We start from the raw sequence: 15,295 nt of genomic DNA, 5'->3' as shown, positions 1-15,295 counted from the left end.
TATAACAAAGAAATAATAAAAGTATAATTATTCAAATATATTTCAAATTATTTCGATGCATAGCAATGAACTTAATCTAAATATATATTTCAATCAAATTATACAAGCATATGCAAAAACATTTCAAATCACATATAGCAATATACCAATAAAGATACAAACATTTAGACATAATGTGGTATATGCTATTTCAATATTCTTAATCAATGAACATGTTTAAAGAAATCAATTAATTTAACTCATATCCATGTTCAAGAATTCATGCATTAAAACTTTTAATCAAAGCAATTAAGAACTAGGCATGAATATTAATGAAGGTGAATTAATCAATCCAAGCTTTAAAAAGTTAGGATAAATTCTATCAAGTAACTTGGTGATTAATTTGTGCAAAGTGTTCACAAATTCAAACATGATATCTCATTTTTGCACATATGAAATCAAGCATTTATCAAATCATGCATTAAACCTTATAAATCATAGGCACATAACATAGATTCAATATAATTACCTCAATCCTTAAGCTATGTTGTTGTGCTCATTGCATTGAGTAAGGCTTTGAATATTCCATTCCACAAAATTTAAGCTAGTCTTTGATGTACTAAGACTTGATTGATGAATATGACTTGCTTTGTTTGTTTCACTTGAAATTCCAAAAATGTAGACTCATTCATGCTCACTTCAAGTTCTCTTAAAATAGACTTAGAAAATATTCTTGACAAAGAAATGTTCATTAATCGCATCAAGAAAATCAATTGGTAAAAATTATACGAATTGTTAGAAAATAATTTCATATTCTAAGTCATTATAGGCAAAAGAGAATTTATTCACTAAGCACAAGTTGCCAATTGCAAGGGAGATATATACTTAAGCTATAAGTCATATATCAATTTAAACATCAAATAGCACAAGAATAGCACTAAACCAAAAGTTTTCATCTAATGTGCAAAAATCAAACCTTTTAGATCATTCATGAATACAAAATAGACATATTCAATATTCATGTATATTTAAGAAATCACCAAAGAATATGTCAAAATAAATTTTAGGCCAAATACAAACTAAAAACTTAATGAAGATATATTTATCATAAAAAACATATTCTAGAAAATTTTAATACAAAAGCATAAATATGTCTATACAAGTTATAGGCCATAATCAATAATGACTTAAGCTAAAAATAAGCAGCATAAAAAATTCATTTACTTAAGTCATGTTGCAACCATGTCAACTCAAGAAAAATCACATTTATCATATATGCATGCACATGATAAGAATAATAGATGAATTAATAACACATATCATTAAATACAATTAGTTCATCAATACTTAATCCCAAACAAAAGATAAGTAATTTATACACAAGTTTCAAAATATTTCACAAAAAGTAATGAATCATTTTAGCACAAGAGCAAGTATATTTAAGAACATTTTAAAAATTAAGAGATAAAAAATTTAAGCACTTTCAAATTACAAAGATTAAGGTCGAGTTTAATCAATGATAATATGAGCACATATCTTGACCATGATCATAAATGAACAATAAATCAATATATATTGCTTAAGCACAAAATGTTCATCAATTTATAGATCAAACATTATAACAATTTAGAATATAACAATCAAGTTTAAAAAAAAAATTTCACATGATCCAAGCATTATAAACAAGTTAAGCAATTTTAAACATCATGGTCATATAGGCATGTTCAACAATCACAAATCAATATGTATAAAAATCACAAAATCATTTCCATCATTCCAAAATCATTTAAACAAGTATATTTATGCAAATTACCATAAGATAAATCATTCAAAGCTTAATATGTCTAGGATTTTAATTTTTGCACTTTAAAACTTATTTTTGCTTGAAAAATACCTTAATAAATCTGAAAACTAGTCAAGCTCATTTTTAACTAACTTGAACCATTCCAACAAATTCCAAATAATAAAACAAAGTTGTTCAAGTGATCATTTGGATTAGAAACAAGGAAATAAAAAAGTCAACTCTTAATCACATATTTCTTTAAACAAGGCTATTAAGACAGCCAAATATTTTTAAACACACATTAAAGCTCTTCAAACCATTTAGCAAAGTTTTTATATCACACTTTGAAAAAGTCCAAATGGTTTTTATGCCATAATTGTTCAAAAACAAAATTTGACCTTTTAAGCTTCAAAATTCTTTGAAACTTGCATATAACATTATGAAAAATTAAAACCAATGCAAGTTCTCAAGTTTTCTTTGTTTGAGCAAGTTTAAATTATTGAATTCAAGATATTCAAATTCATTTTACAATTAAAAACTTGCTAAAACAAAATTTCATATTTTAAGGTTTGACTTTAGCAAAAATTATTTTCAAAGCAAAATGTAAAGTCTCAAAATTATTAAGCTTTGAGTGCTCTCTCTAAGTTTGTGCATAAATATAAAAAATAATTTAGCATACAATTAATCACAAAAAGCACCAATAACAATTTCACAAAGCATGCATGATATCATCAATATCCAACATTCATATACACAAGCATGAGTTCTCAAGAATGTCAATTTCTCAAATAATATCAAAATATCAAGATCATTTATGCAATATCAATATCAATATCAAAAGCATTCACATGTAATCCCACAAATTCATTAGAGCTTTCATGAATTCTTAAAAAAATGTATCTTAAGCAAATAAATATTAAACATAATATTAACAAGCATGAGGAATATATTAAAATCATACATTCAAGAGAAAAAAAATAAATGCATACTCAATTCAAGCTCACATATATCAAATAAAATTGGTATATTCAAGATATATCAACAAAGCATATACCAATATCCATTAAGCAATCAATGTTCAACAAGAATAGCCAACCAATTTCATATTCATTTAAAATAAAAGTTTAGAGGTTACCCATCTCCATTGTGTGTCTAAAGTATTCAATCTTCAATCTCACATTGTAGCTCATTGCTCTTGTATACCTATAAGAAACAATCTCATTTGATTTTTGGTACCCAAATTGCTTTGGTTCCTTGAGAGTTAGTGAGCAAGTCTTTTGTTCCTTTAGGAACTCATACTTGTCTAATTCTAAATGAGACTTTTCTTCTAATATGACAAGTATGTATAGTATAACCATAAAAATTACAAAAGTTGCATTTAATCATTTTAGTACTTAATTAACTCTTTAGAAGCTTTTGTTTTTCATTCATCAATTCATCAAATTTCTTTTTCAAATAAAAAATTTCTTTTTCTAAAAATTCATTTCTATTTTAAGAGGTCTCAAAATCTATTTTCAATTTTTCATTTTTTTTCCAAAATATTTTTTGCATTTATCAAAAAATCATTTTTAACATTCAAATTTGAAATCATTTTCTTGTATTTCATTTTCATTAACTTAATTTCCATAACTAACTCATAAAAGGCATCTTGCAATTAATCAAAGGTATATGAATTTGAATAAATTAAGTTAAAGGTTACCTTAGGCTCTTCAAAGGCCATGAAACATGATGCATTTTGGTTGAAAATTTATCTTTCATGTATCTTATCTAACTTTCTCCATATTTCATTTTAAGTGGTGCAATTTGAGACCAAGTTGAAATTATGAGAGTCAAGAACTCTATAGAGTAAGCATTTAGCCTTTGCATCATCTATCACTTGTCTCATAATTTGTATTATTTGAAAGAATTCTAAGCTTTAAAATCTTGGGCCATTATGAACATCTTCATCCTCATTCTCCATTCACAAAATTCATATTTATCGAACATGAGAGTTTTGAGGATTTCTTCATCATCTTGGAACCTAAATTGAGCCATATGATTTTTATTCAAGGTGGTTAAACCTACAAAAAAAAAAACCAAAGCTCTGATACCAATTGTTAGCTTTATAGGTGAGATGGTGATTCAAGAGGGGGATGAATTGGAATTTTTCAAATTCTTCCCAAACAATGATTTTAAAGTAATTAAGTGAAAAATTAAAAACAATATTAGAATATAATGCAAATAACAATAAATTGATAATCTTAAACTAAATGCAATGTAAAGAGATAGGGATAGAGAAATCAAACATACAGATTTATAGAGGTTTAGTCTTTCTCTATAAGGCACCTAGATCCTTTATTTTTTTTTGTCCACATCAATGCTTCAATCCACTAATCTTGAATTAAAATTACAACCCTATCTTTTTCTCTCTAAGGCTTAAGATAGAAACCTTACACTCTCTAATTTTTAGGCTAAGTAGTAACCTCTCAATCTCACAAATTTAAAAGGATACCTCACCTATTGATTACAAAGTCATTTAATAAAAATACAAACATAAAACACTTTTTAAAGACTAAGTGTTTGCCTAATAAAGTACAAAAAAATTTAATGAATGAAGAACACAATATTGCTTGGATATAACAAATACAAAAGATATAGATTTTAAGCTCTAACAACTCTTGATTCTATGAAAAAATGAAAATATAACTTGTTGGCTCTTGCTTTCTTACTTCATCAATCTTTTTGGTGTGTTAGAGTCGCCAATATACAAAGAAATTGAAGAGCTAGCAACTGAGGATGCTTAGGAGAAGAAAATAGCCATTGAAAGCATGATAAACTAGCTATTAGAGTTGTTCTAAGGCATACTCGATTGATCCCTTTATGTTAGGGATTGATTGGTTCATTTTTGAAAGCCAATTATGCCTTGCAAATAACATTACCTAATTGATCCCTTTATGTAAGGGATCGATTGTTTCAAGAGGCTAATTGATCCTCTACATAGGGTGATCAATCCCTTTTTTAACCAAGAGCACAATGATGCTTTTTGGGTAAAAATACAGTTGATCCTTTCCTTAATGGATTGATCTTATCCATGGTTGGGTGATTATCTCTTATTTTACACTTTACTCACTAATTTGATCATATCTTGATCAATACCTTTTTCAACCAAGAGCACAACGATGCTTTCTAGGTAAAAATACAGTTGATCCTTTCCTTAATGGATTAATCTTGTCCATTGTTGGGTGATTATCTCTTATTTTACACTTTACTTACTAATTTGATCATATCTTGAGTTATACAAATCCAAATCACAAACCATTTGAAGATTTAGAAACTAGGCTTAAAGGGATTTCTATCCATATAAAATTTATCACTTAATTCATTGTGTACAAATTATAGTAAATTTTCAAATGTACCTTTTGTTTAGTTTTTAGACAACTACAAAATGTCTAGCAAAAGTTCAAAATCTTTTCTTAAAAAATTTGGATTTTGATTTTGTATGATCCATTAGAAAGTAGACTCAAAGAGCTTTCCAACCATATAAAATTCAAATATTAAAACTTTGTGAATTAATACCAAAAAATAAAACAAGTTCAAAGTTGAAAAACTTTATTATTGTAAAACAACTTCCTTAAGTTAATCTATTTCTCAAAACCAATATTATTAAAATTGTATTAAGTCTAAAATGAATAAATTCACTTTAAAAACAACAATTGGGCTTTCATTTAAGCTCAAATAAATAATATTTAAAGATAGATTTGGTTTTAGAAACATGAAACCAAGAAAGGCTTGTTTAAACTTTTAAAATCATATTATTTATTTAGTACCAAATTATACAACTTAAGAACATGTACTAAATAAAGTTTTTTCAAAATTTTGATCAAGCTTTTTAGCTTAATGTTTTGTCACTTCAAAATAGGAATCAATTCAAGGCTAACAAATTTTAGTAATGATTTTGGAATAATTAGATGATTAAGATAAAATTAAATGAGTAATGAAGAAATATAAATAATATAGTTTTTTTAAATATATATAATATGTAATAAAATATAATAAAATTTTTTTTTTAAAAAAATTATAAATATAAAAAATATGTAAAAAAAACCCTTTTATATGCATATTTCACCTTATCATCGGTATTACATAATCTTGAAAGTATCACGAGTTTCCAATGATAGGACTCCATAAAGTTTAAGTAGTGATTCATGATAATTTTCTAGTGAAAGAATTTTTCTAAAATTATTGCCAAAGTATTAGAGTATTTAGAATGATTCTCAATACCAAAAACTCTTATTTACTCTTTTGAAGATGAATTTTTCTATAATACAATGGCACCATAAATTAATCCATGTGCAACACACTAAAAAAGGGTAAATAATAAACAAAATCTCTGAAGATGAGATCCTAAAAAATTCAAGTAGTGACTTTTTAAAAATTTCTAGGTGAGAAAATTTATATAAAATGCTACCAATGTTTTAGAATAATTAGAATAATTTTTGATAATGATTTCTCATTTTAGTATAAAAATGAAAATTAAAAGAAATTTATTTGATTTTAAATTATAGATATTATATTTTATGCTTATTGAATATAAGTTTGGAAGATAAATATAAACCGTCAAGAATAGGATTCTTGAGAATTCCAAGCATTGATTCTTAAAAACTCCTGATATGAGAAAATTTGTCTTAATATCACTAGTGTATTGGAATATTTTTAAAGATTTTTTAATGTGCAAGATTTTTATTTATTTTTCAAGCAAATAACTAAAAAAATGTGTTTTTTTATTACAAGAAAGAAAATTAAGAAAATTAATTTTAAAAATCTAAATTAAGATCATTTTAATCAAAATGAAATGATAATACATAATTAATTAGTACCATTTTAAATAAGTATTGTGAGTGTAGTAATCCTTTTCCATGTGTAATTAACTTCCGAAGCCAAATTATTTTTTAATAAATTTTAAGATTTTGTTAGGAAAGTAAGTTTTAAAAGGTGACTAATCACATCTAAAAAAAAAAAATTGGTGGCGACTCTATTTTGTTTTCAAAATTTTCTAGCGATCCCTAAAATATTGCGACTCTTTTATAAATATAATTACTAAGAAAGCCTTCAATATCTAAGTAAGGTCCTAAAAATTATTTCTAACAAAAACAAATTCTCAAAATCATCATTTATTCCCTTATATTTCTTTAGGCTATAATAAAATGTAAGTAATGTAATATGAAGCAAATGAATGATGCAAATATAAAATAAAAAATATAGATGACAAATTTGATCCATCTTATAAATTTTTAATTTTATTTTTTTTTCAATATTACTTTAGAAAACATTTACTAATTAATTTTTGGTAGAAAATTAGAATGATACTCCTTACTAAAAACATAATTTTAATTTCCTCCAATATCTAGGTAAGATTTTCAAAATCATTTTTTAAAATATTATTCTATATCTTTATCTAAAAAAAATATGACAATATAAATGAATTAAATAATACATGTAGCAAGTGGTTCCATTTCTTTTCTAAAAGATTTTATTCATGATGGCAATGGCATTTTTTGGTGTTAAAAATTTGTATTTATTTTTTATTTACTTTTTTAGCTTTCCAATGTTTAGGTGAAATTAAAAAATAATTTTTCACTTGACAAAAACTCACACAATGAATTTTTTTTGAAAAAAAAATGCAAAGATGATATTCTGTTGTAAAAGAATTATTTGAATTCCTTCCAATGTTTAGGTAATGTTTCCAATATTATTTCACTTAGATATTTTATCTTTCATTTTACTTTCCCTAAAATCATTTTTTAAAGATTTTATCAAAATGATCAATTCCTCTTTTCAAATTTATTTATCATTCCTCTTTTACTAATAAAAGTATTTGGTGTTTATTATTATTTTTTCATTTAACATTTTATGATGTCAATAATTTATTTTCGAAGATTATTTAATAAAAAGAACACAAACAATTATCAAACAAAAAACTTCATATAATAATGACATCTTCAAAAAAAGGAAAAGAAATATACGCAACAAACATCTGGGCTAGACCCAAAGTCAACCAAATCAAGGTGGCCCAAATCTGTTAGGCTCTTAGGTTATAAATTGATACAGGTTAGGTTCTTGGTTTGAGTCTGGTTTTTTTTTTTTTTAACTCCCCATTTAGTCAACTCCCCATTTAGTCAATACCCCAAAACTCCCATTCTCCTATTCATTTCCTAGCCAAGACCCCCTTTTTTTTTTTTTTAATTTCTAAGCTCCCTTTTAACTTTTCAAACCTTTCTTTTTTCTTTATTTTCCTTCCTTATTCTCTTTTTTTCCACTTTGTAAGAGTGGATTATTCATTCTTTTTTTTTTCCTTTTTGGTTGCCAATTCGATGCTCCTACCAATCCAATTCTTTTTCTTTTTTCTTTTTTTTTTCCTTTTTTTTCTTTTATTTTTATTGTTGACTTTTGTCTTATTTATCTAATTGAGAGCCTTTTATTTCTCTTTTAAACAGCCCAAAATAGCTTTAGGTTTTTTAAGCTTAAGATTGATTTTTATGCAAGCTATGCATGTAAACATGCAAAGCTCACATTCGAGCCAACTTTGCATGCATAAAGTTGCCCATTATTTTTTTATATTCAAGCTTTCACAAGCCCAATTTGACTCCTTCACATTTGGCCAAGGTGGAAGTTCAAAATAAACATGCTTATTTACTTAGCCATGAAGAGAATGAATTGCGTAAGGACACTATACATTTGGCTACGCAAGGGTGAAGGAAAATTTGCAAGCATTTGGACTCTTCAAACTTAATCCATTTGGCCAAGAAGAGTTTGAAGACAATTATGAGTCTTTTGCTTAATCTTGAAAAGTTTTGATTAAAAGCGAACTTTATCACTTTAAATATCAAAACTTTGGATAAAAAGTAAATTTATCTTCTTTTGAAATCCATTTTAGCCGAACCAAGGGGGAAGATTTATGAATATTTCATCAAGTGAAGATCAAGGGCTAAGATTATCAACATGTTCAGCCAAGCATCCAAGATTGAAGAGTTCATTTTTTTTCATGGAACTTTGAAGATAAAGATTAAGCTTATCCCTTAGAGTTTGAATTTGAAAATGCATCTTGTAATATTCCACCCTTTGGTCGAATCCCATTCTATAAATAGGGAAGCCATTCTTTCATTGCAATCATCCTACTCCTCACTTTTTTTTTTGTTTTTTTAGTTTCTAAGTTCCTTTTAGTTCATTATTTATTTTAGTTAAGGTATTAACTTAGGTGATAGATTTGCCAATAACCAAGCATTTGTTCTTTAAATCTTTTTCAATCAAGAAGTAGTTTCATTCAAAAATCTATTTTCTTATTTTCAAAGTTTGTGAATCTTGTTTCTTGTTTTCTTTAATTTTTGGTACAACCATTTTATTTTCAAGATCCAAGTTTTCTTTATTTTCTTTGCAAGATTTGGCCAAATTACTCTTTCTTGTTTTTTTAATTTATTTCATGCAATCTTTATTTACGTTAAAGTAATTTGGCATTCTCAAGGATTTCTTGTTTACAATATTTAATTCTTTTACTTTGTAATCTTTTAATGCTTGCTTTAGGGTTAGTTGTTGGCACTAATCTTTTACTTCTTAAGGGATTGTAAGTGAAGTTAAGAACTCTACCTATATATCACCTTTAATCTTTACTTGATTCCTATAACCCCAAAACCCTAAATATTCATTTATTTAGATATAAAATCTCATCCTTTCATTTTTGGTACTTGTGAGTAACCCAACACAATTTTCTATAATCTTTGAGGAGATGATACTTGGAATACTTCATTTTATTACTTGATATGTGCACTTGTAGGTTCTATACGAAAAGTAGCAATCAAGTTTTTGGCATCATTACTGGAGATTATCGCGGTGTTTGCAATATCAGTAAAGAATTCTTAAGCTTTTATAATCTAAACTTTTTTTTGTTTATTTACTTTTCTTTTACTTTTTTTATATATTTTCTTATTTGCATGAGCATATCCAAAAGTGTTGACTTAGTTCTAGTTGATCAAAAGATAGAGAGAACCTTTAAGAGAAGAAAAAAAGAGCAATCAATACCATCTGCACCTACTTCAATGGTGAATGTAAATAATGAAGGGCAAAAAACTCTAAGGGGCTATGCAGCTGCCAATGCAGATGGGTTTCCACCATCTTTTGAAAGACTAGCTATTTAAGCCAATAAATTTGAGATAAAGCCTTTGATTATACAAATTGTCTAAACTTCTGTGTAGTTTGGAGGATTACCAAATGATGACCTAAATCTTCATTTTTTTAATTTTCTTAAACTATATGATGTTTTTCGTTACAATGGTGTTTCTAATGAAGTTATAAGATTAAGATTATTTCTTTTTTTTATCAGGGACAAGGTGAAAAGTTAGGTGTTTTTTTTACCATCAGGTTCAATTACAGCATGGGATGATTTGGTTTAGAAATTCTTAACAAAATTTTTCCCACCAGGAAAGACTATAAAACTAAGGAATAAGATCACCATTTTTCTGCAGATTGACGGTAAAACTTTATATGATGGATAGGAAAGATTTAAAGAGTTGCTAAGAAAATGCCCACATTATAGTTTACTCTAATGGCTCCAAATTCAGATATTTTACAATAGTCTCACATCACTAATGAGAACCACCTTAGATTTAGCTGTTGAAAGGGTTATAATGAGCAAAACTCTTTATGAGGTAAATAAGCTAATAGAAGGGATGGCTACCAATAATTGCCAATGAAATGTGAAAAAAAGGTCAGTAAAAAGTCTACTGGTTTATTTGAAATTGATGCTATTATATCTATTAACTCTCATTTAGCTACCTTTACAAAAAAGATAGAAGCCTTAGAAAACTAATCACAAGCCAACCTTGTTAATGTCATACAAAGCGTCTTTATGTCCTATCATATATGTGAAGGACCCCATTCCTAAAAAAAATACCAATATAAGGTAGAATTAGTACAATACATCCAATGAAATAAACCAAGTAACAATCCCTATAGCAATTCCTACAATCTTGGATTACAAAATTACCCAAACTTTTCTTGGAACCAACCAAACCACCAAGCTACCAATAATCAAACCAATAACTACCATAATAATCCACCAAACTATAACTTACCCCAAGAAAAAAAAATCCACCTTTGAGGATGTGTTAACCCAATTGATGCAAGTCAATAATAACAACATCCAAAGTCAAGATGTATCAATCAAAAACCTAGAAAACCAAATAGATCAATTTGCCCAAGCCATAGGAAATTGTCCAATAGTTACCTTGCTTAGTAACACTAAAACTAACCCTAAAAAACAAAGTAAGGAAGGATGCAATGCAATATATTCTTTAAGGGATGTTAGGATGGATGATTTTGATGAGAAAGATGATGAACCCATAATGGTCAACCTACCTAGCTTTGTAAAATAACTTGAAGTTGATTTTATTAGAAAAGAGGATATTTTGAATGATGAGGAACTGTTGAGATTTTGTAGAAAAATCTTGAAAAGTTTCAACCTCATGGCATTGAAAGCCTCTAAAGATGTTGAAACTTATAAGAAAAACCTTAAAAAAGAAAATATTGAGACAAATAATAAAGAGGATCTAGAGGAGTATATTGAAGGGTCTCATGAAGAAAGGTAAATGCTACTATAAGTAGGAAAAACACCATTAGAGAACATTCAGCCTAAACATGAAGAGATAGCCCAATGTGAGTCTACCTAAGATAAACAAAGAGAAAGGATAATGCCAGAAAAAGATCTTGAAGAAGAAGAAGAAAAAAAAGTACTAGAAGAAGTTTAGCCAAGGCTTAGGATGATTGCCATAATATATAGGCAATGTTTTAATATAGAACCATTTGCCTCAAGGCCTATTCAAAATAAGCTGCTTTAGGAAGTTACATTCTCAGATGAATGCAGCATTGAGCTTAAACAACTTTTACCCAAAAAGTTAAAAAACCATAGAGTTTTAATATACCTTGCAAAATTGAAAAGTTAAAATTTTTTTATGCTCTTTATGATATTGGTTTAAGTATATATCTAATGCCTATAAATATTTTTGTACAACTATGTTGTGGAGATATAAAGCCTCTTCAATTCAACATTAAGTTTGCTGATCAATTTACTAAATTATCACAGGCATGCCAAAGAATGTTTTGAAAAAGTTAAAAAATATGTTTTCCTTATGGATTTTGCTATTTTAGATACAAAGGATGATAAAGTGCCATTACTTTTAGGTAGACCTTTCTTAGTCACTGTTAAAGCCCTGATAGATGTGTATGAGGTTAGTATTACCCTTAGGTTTAGACACAATAAGTTGTAATTTGTATTTACAGGGTATGATGTGATAAGAGATTAAAAAAAAGTTAATGTAGTCAAGGTAAAGGAAATCCTTAAAGAGTCTAACATATTAGATAAACCTCATCACATTTTAAAACACTTAGCAAACCTTAGCTCCAGTCATGTCATCCCTTCCAAAAATTCAAGCTCAATTTATGTGATCCTTGCTAAAAGAGTTAGTCCACCTCCTCAAACTAAGTTTGTTTATGTTATACCATAAAGAACGAGAAAACAAAGTAAGCTCCCTCTAAAGGGGTAAGATGATTTTGCATAGATTTAGGGATGGTCAAGCTTAACCAAAACTAGCACCGCTTAGGACACAACCTAAGTTCTATTTTAATGGTTATGTTTTTTAATTCTTTTATCTTTATTAAGACATGTATGATTTTAATATTTTTGTTTGAGTGTTTTTATTTTTAGGGTTGATAAGAAGCAAGAAGGATGCGCCTTATGGATAGTCAGCTTTTAAGAATTATAGGGAATATTTATTTTTCCTTTGAGTTTTTGATATATGATTCCATTTAAGTGTGGAGGAAAAGAAAACTTTTTTTATTTTAACCCATCTTTGCTTTTAAACTAAATTGACGTATTAAACTTCATTATGATATTCACTTAGTTGAAAGTTATACATATTCTCTTTAAAATGACTAAAGTATGATATGAAGTTTAAGTGTGGATGTAGTGAAACTTGAAAAAAATTCTTAAGCATGACTTTATTTTGGATATGACTTTTATACATGCATCTCTATTCTCTTTATATGAAATACTATGATTTTTGTTGAAAGATTATGAGATATGGATTTACAAAAGATTTAAGATATGAATAAGTGCTATAGAATTTACCTATTTAACTCTTGAGGTGAAATCCTGATTGTATTTGACTTAAGAGATGATCTAAGTGGTTCTTTGGACAGTTTAAGCCTTTTCCAAGCCCATCCTATAGTAATAAATCTTTAGTACTTTTATTTTGAGCCTATTAAATTTTTTATTCTTTGTTAATTTAGCGACATTACAAGTCCAATAAGCTTTTTATTTTATTATTATCCTTTTTTTTACGTCTTAACCTATTGGGCTTACTTGTGTATCATGGACATATTTTTGTATTTAGGAGAAAGGGAGGTGCAAGAGAAAAAATGAAAGAAAAATAAATTGACAAAAGCAAAAGCAAAAGCAAAGCCTAATCAAATAAAAAATGGATTTCATGCAAAAAAAAAAAGGGGGCAAAAATACAAAAAGCAATAAGGTTATGCCTTACAAGTCAAATTTTAAAAAAAGCTCCCATTTGTTCAAAGTTCAAGAAGTTGAAAGAAAAAAAAAGTAAACTTGGGTTTTTTAGCCTCAAAGTTTCTTTTTTTTTTTTACCTTTACCTAAGCCTTACATTATAAGCCTAAAAGACCTTTTGATTTTGAGTTGCATATGTAGGTCTAACATTAGTGAAGAGGAATAGGGAAAGTGAACATATGAAGTATATTCTATCTTTAAATTGAAATGTGATGAAGTGTTTTGCATCTTATTTACTTGAGCTATATGCATGAATTAAAGATGGAGTAGATTTGTTAGTATGAATAAGCATAAGATGTTGGAAGCTTGCTTTTGAAAGACATTCTTATGACTTTATATTTATCCTTAACTTTGTATTATGCAAAAGTACATGTTAGGAGTATTGTATAATTTTTAACTTTGAAGATATTTATAATGTTCTTTAGTTTTGTTGATTTGAGGTTTTGCTTGAGGACAAGCAAAGATTCAAATATGGGTGTTTGATAGCACCAAAATATATAGAAATTATATAGGTCAAAATGGTGCTAAAATTTAAACTTTTGGATAAACTTTGGTGTTTTTCATGTTGCTTTCATGGCTTTAGGTTTTTCAAGCTCAAGACTCATTTTCATGCAAGCTATGCATATAACCATGCAAAGCTCACATTTGGCCCAACTTGACATGCATAATGCCACCCACCATTGGTCCATATTCAAGCATGCACAAGCCCAATTGGACTCCTTCACATTCAACCAACGTGAAAGTTCAAGATAAACATGCTTCTTTGCTTAGCCATGAAGAAAATGACTTGCAAAAAGACACTAGTACATTTGGCTATATGCAAAGAGGAAAGAAAATTGCAAGCATTTAGGCTCTTCAAGTTTAATCCATTCGGCTAAGAGGAGTTTGAAGCCAATCATGAGTATTTTATTTAGTTTTAAAGAGTTTTGATTGAAGGAGGACTTTATCATTTTAAAGATTAAAAGTTTGGATAAAAAACAAATTTATTTTCTCTTAAAATCCATTTTAACTGAACCTAGGGAGAAAAGTTATGAAGATTTCATCAAATGAAGACCAAGGGCCAAGATCATCATCATGTTCGGCCAAAGCATCCATGATTGAAAAGTTCATCTTTTTCGTGCAACTTTGAAGATAAAGATCAAGCTTATTCCCTAGATTTTGAATTTGAAAATGCTTCTTGTAACCTCCCACCCCTTAGCCAAATCCCATTCAATAAATAAGGAGGCCATTCCCTCATTCCAATCATCCTACTCTTCATTTTTTTTTTCTTTTAGTTTCTAAGTTTCTTTGAGTTCTTTATTTCTTTAGTTAAGATATTGGCTTAGGTGACACATTTGCCAATACTAAGCTTTTGTTCTTTATATATTTTTCATTCAAAAAGTACTTTCATTCAAAGATTTCTTTTCTTGTTTTCGAAGTTTGCAAATCTTGTTTCTTGTTTTCTTTAATTTCAGCACAACCATTTTATTTTCGAGATCTAAGTTTTCTTTATTTTCTTTGCAAGAATCAGCCAAATTACTCTTTCTTGTTCTTTAATTTCTTTCATACAATGTTTATTTACTTCAATGCAATTTGGCATCTTCAAGGATTTCTTGTTTACAATCTTTAGTTCTTTTACTATGCAATCTTTTAATTCTTGCTTTAGGGTTAGTTGTTGAGATTAATCTTTTACTTCTCAAGTGATAATTGGTGAAGTTAAACTTTACCTAAATATCACCTTTAATATTTCTTATAACCCTAAAATCCTAAATATTCATTTGTTTAGATATAAGATCTCAGCCTTTCACCTTTGTTAATTGTGAGCAATCCAATACTATTTTTTATAATCCTTGAAGAGACGATACTTGAAATTCTCTACTATATAACTTGATTTGTACACTTGCGGGTTCTATACGAAAAGTAGTAATCAAGACTTTGGTCCTTTGCTCGTATAAGGATC

The 15,295-nt window shown here is 27.6% G+C and overlaps 1 non-coding gene across 1 annotated transcript; it reads right to left on the bottom strand.

The window, feature by feature from the left end:
* Nucleotides 1–10,224: 10,224 nt before the first annotated feature.
* On the bottom strand, nt 10,225–10,331 carry LOC149514230 (small nucleolar RNA R71). Its single transcript, XR_016328903.1, has one exon. It is a non-coding gene; the product is annotated as a small nucleolar RNA R71 (small nucleolar RNA).
* Between the last annotated feature and the right edge of the window lie 4,964 nt (nt 10,332–15,295).

This window comes from Durio zibethinus, chromosome 16 (genome assembly GCF_047325235.1).
Source record: "Durio zibethinus cultivar Kanyao isolate XHJ-2024 chromosome 16, ASM4732523v1, whole genome shotgun sequence".
In the NCBI taxonomy this organism is placed as follows: domain Eukaryota; kingdom Viridiplantae; phylum Streptophyta; class Magnoliopsida; order Malvales; family Malvaceae; genus Durio; species Durio zibethinus.
Note: the sequence above shows the minus strand (reverse complement) of the source record. Positions and strands in the feature narration are given on the sequence as shown.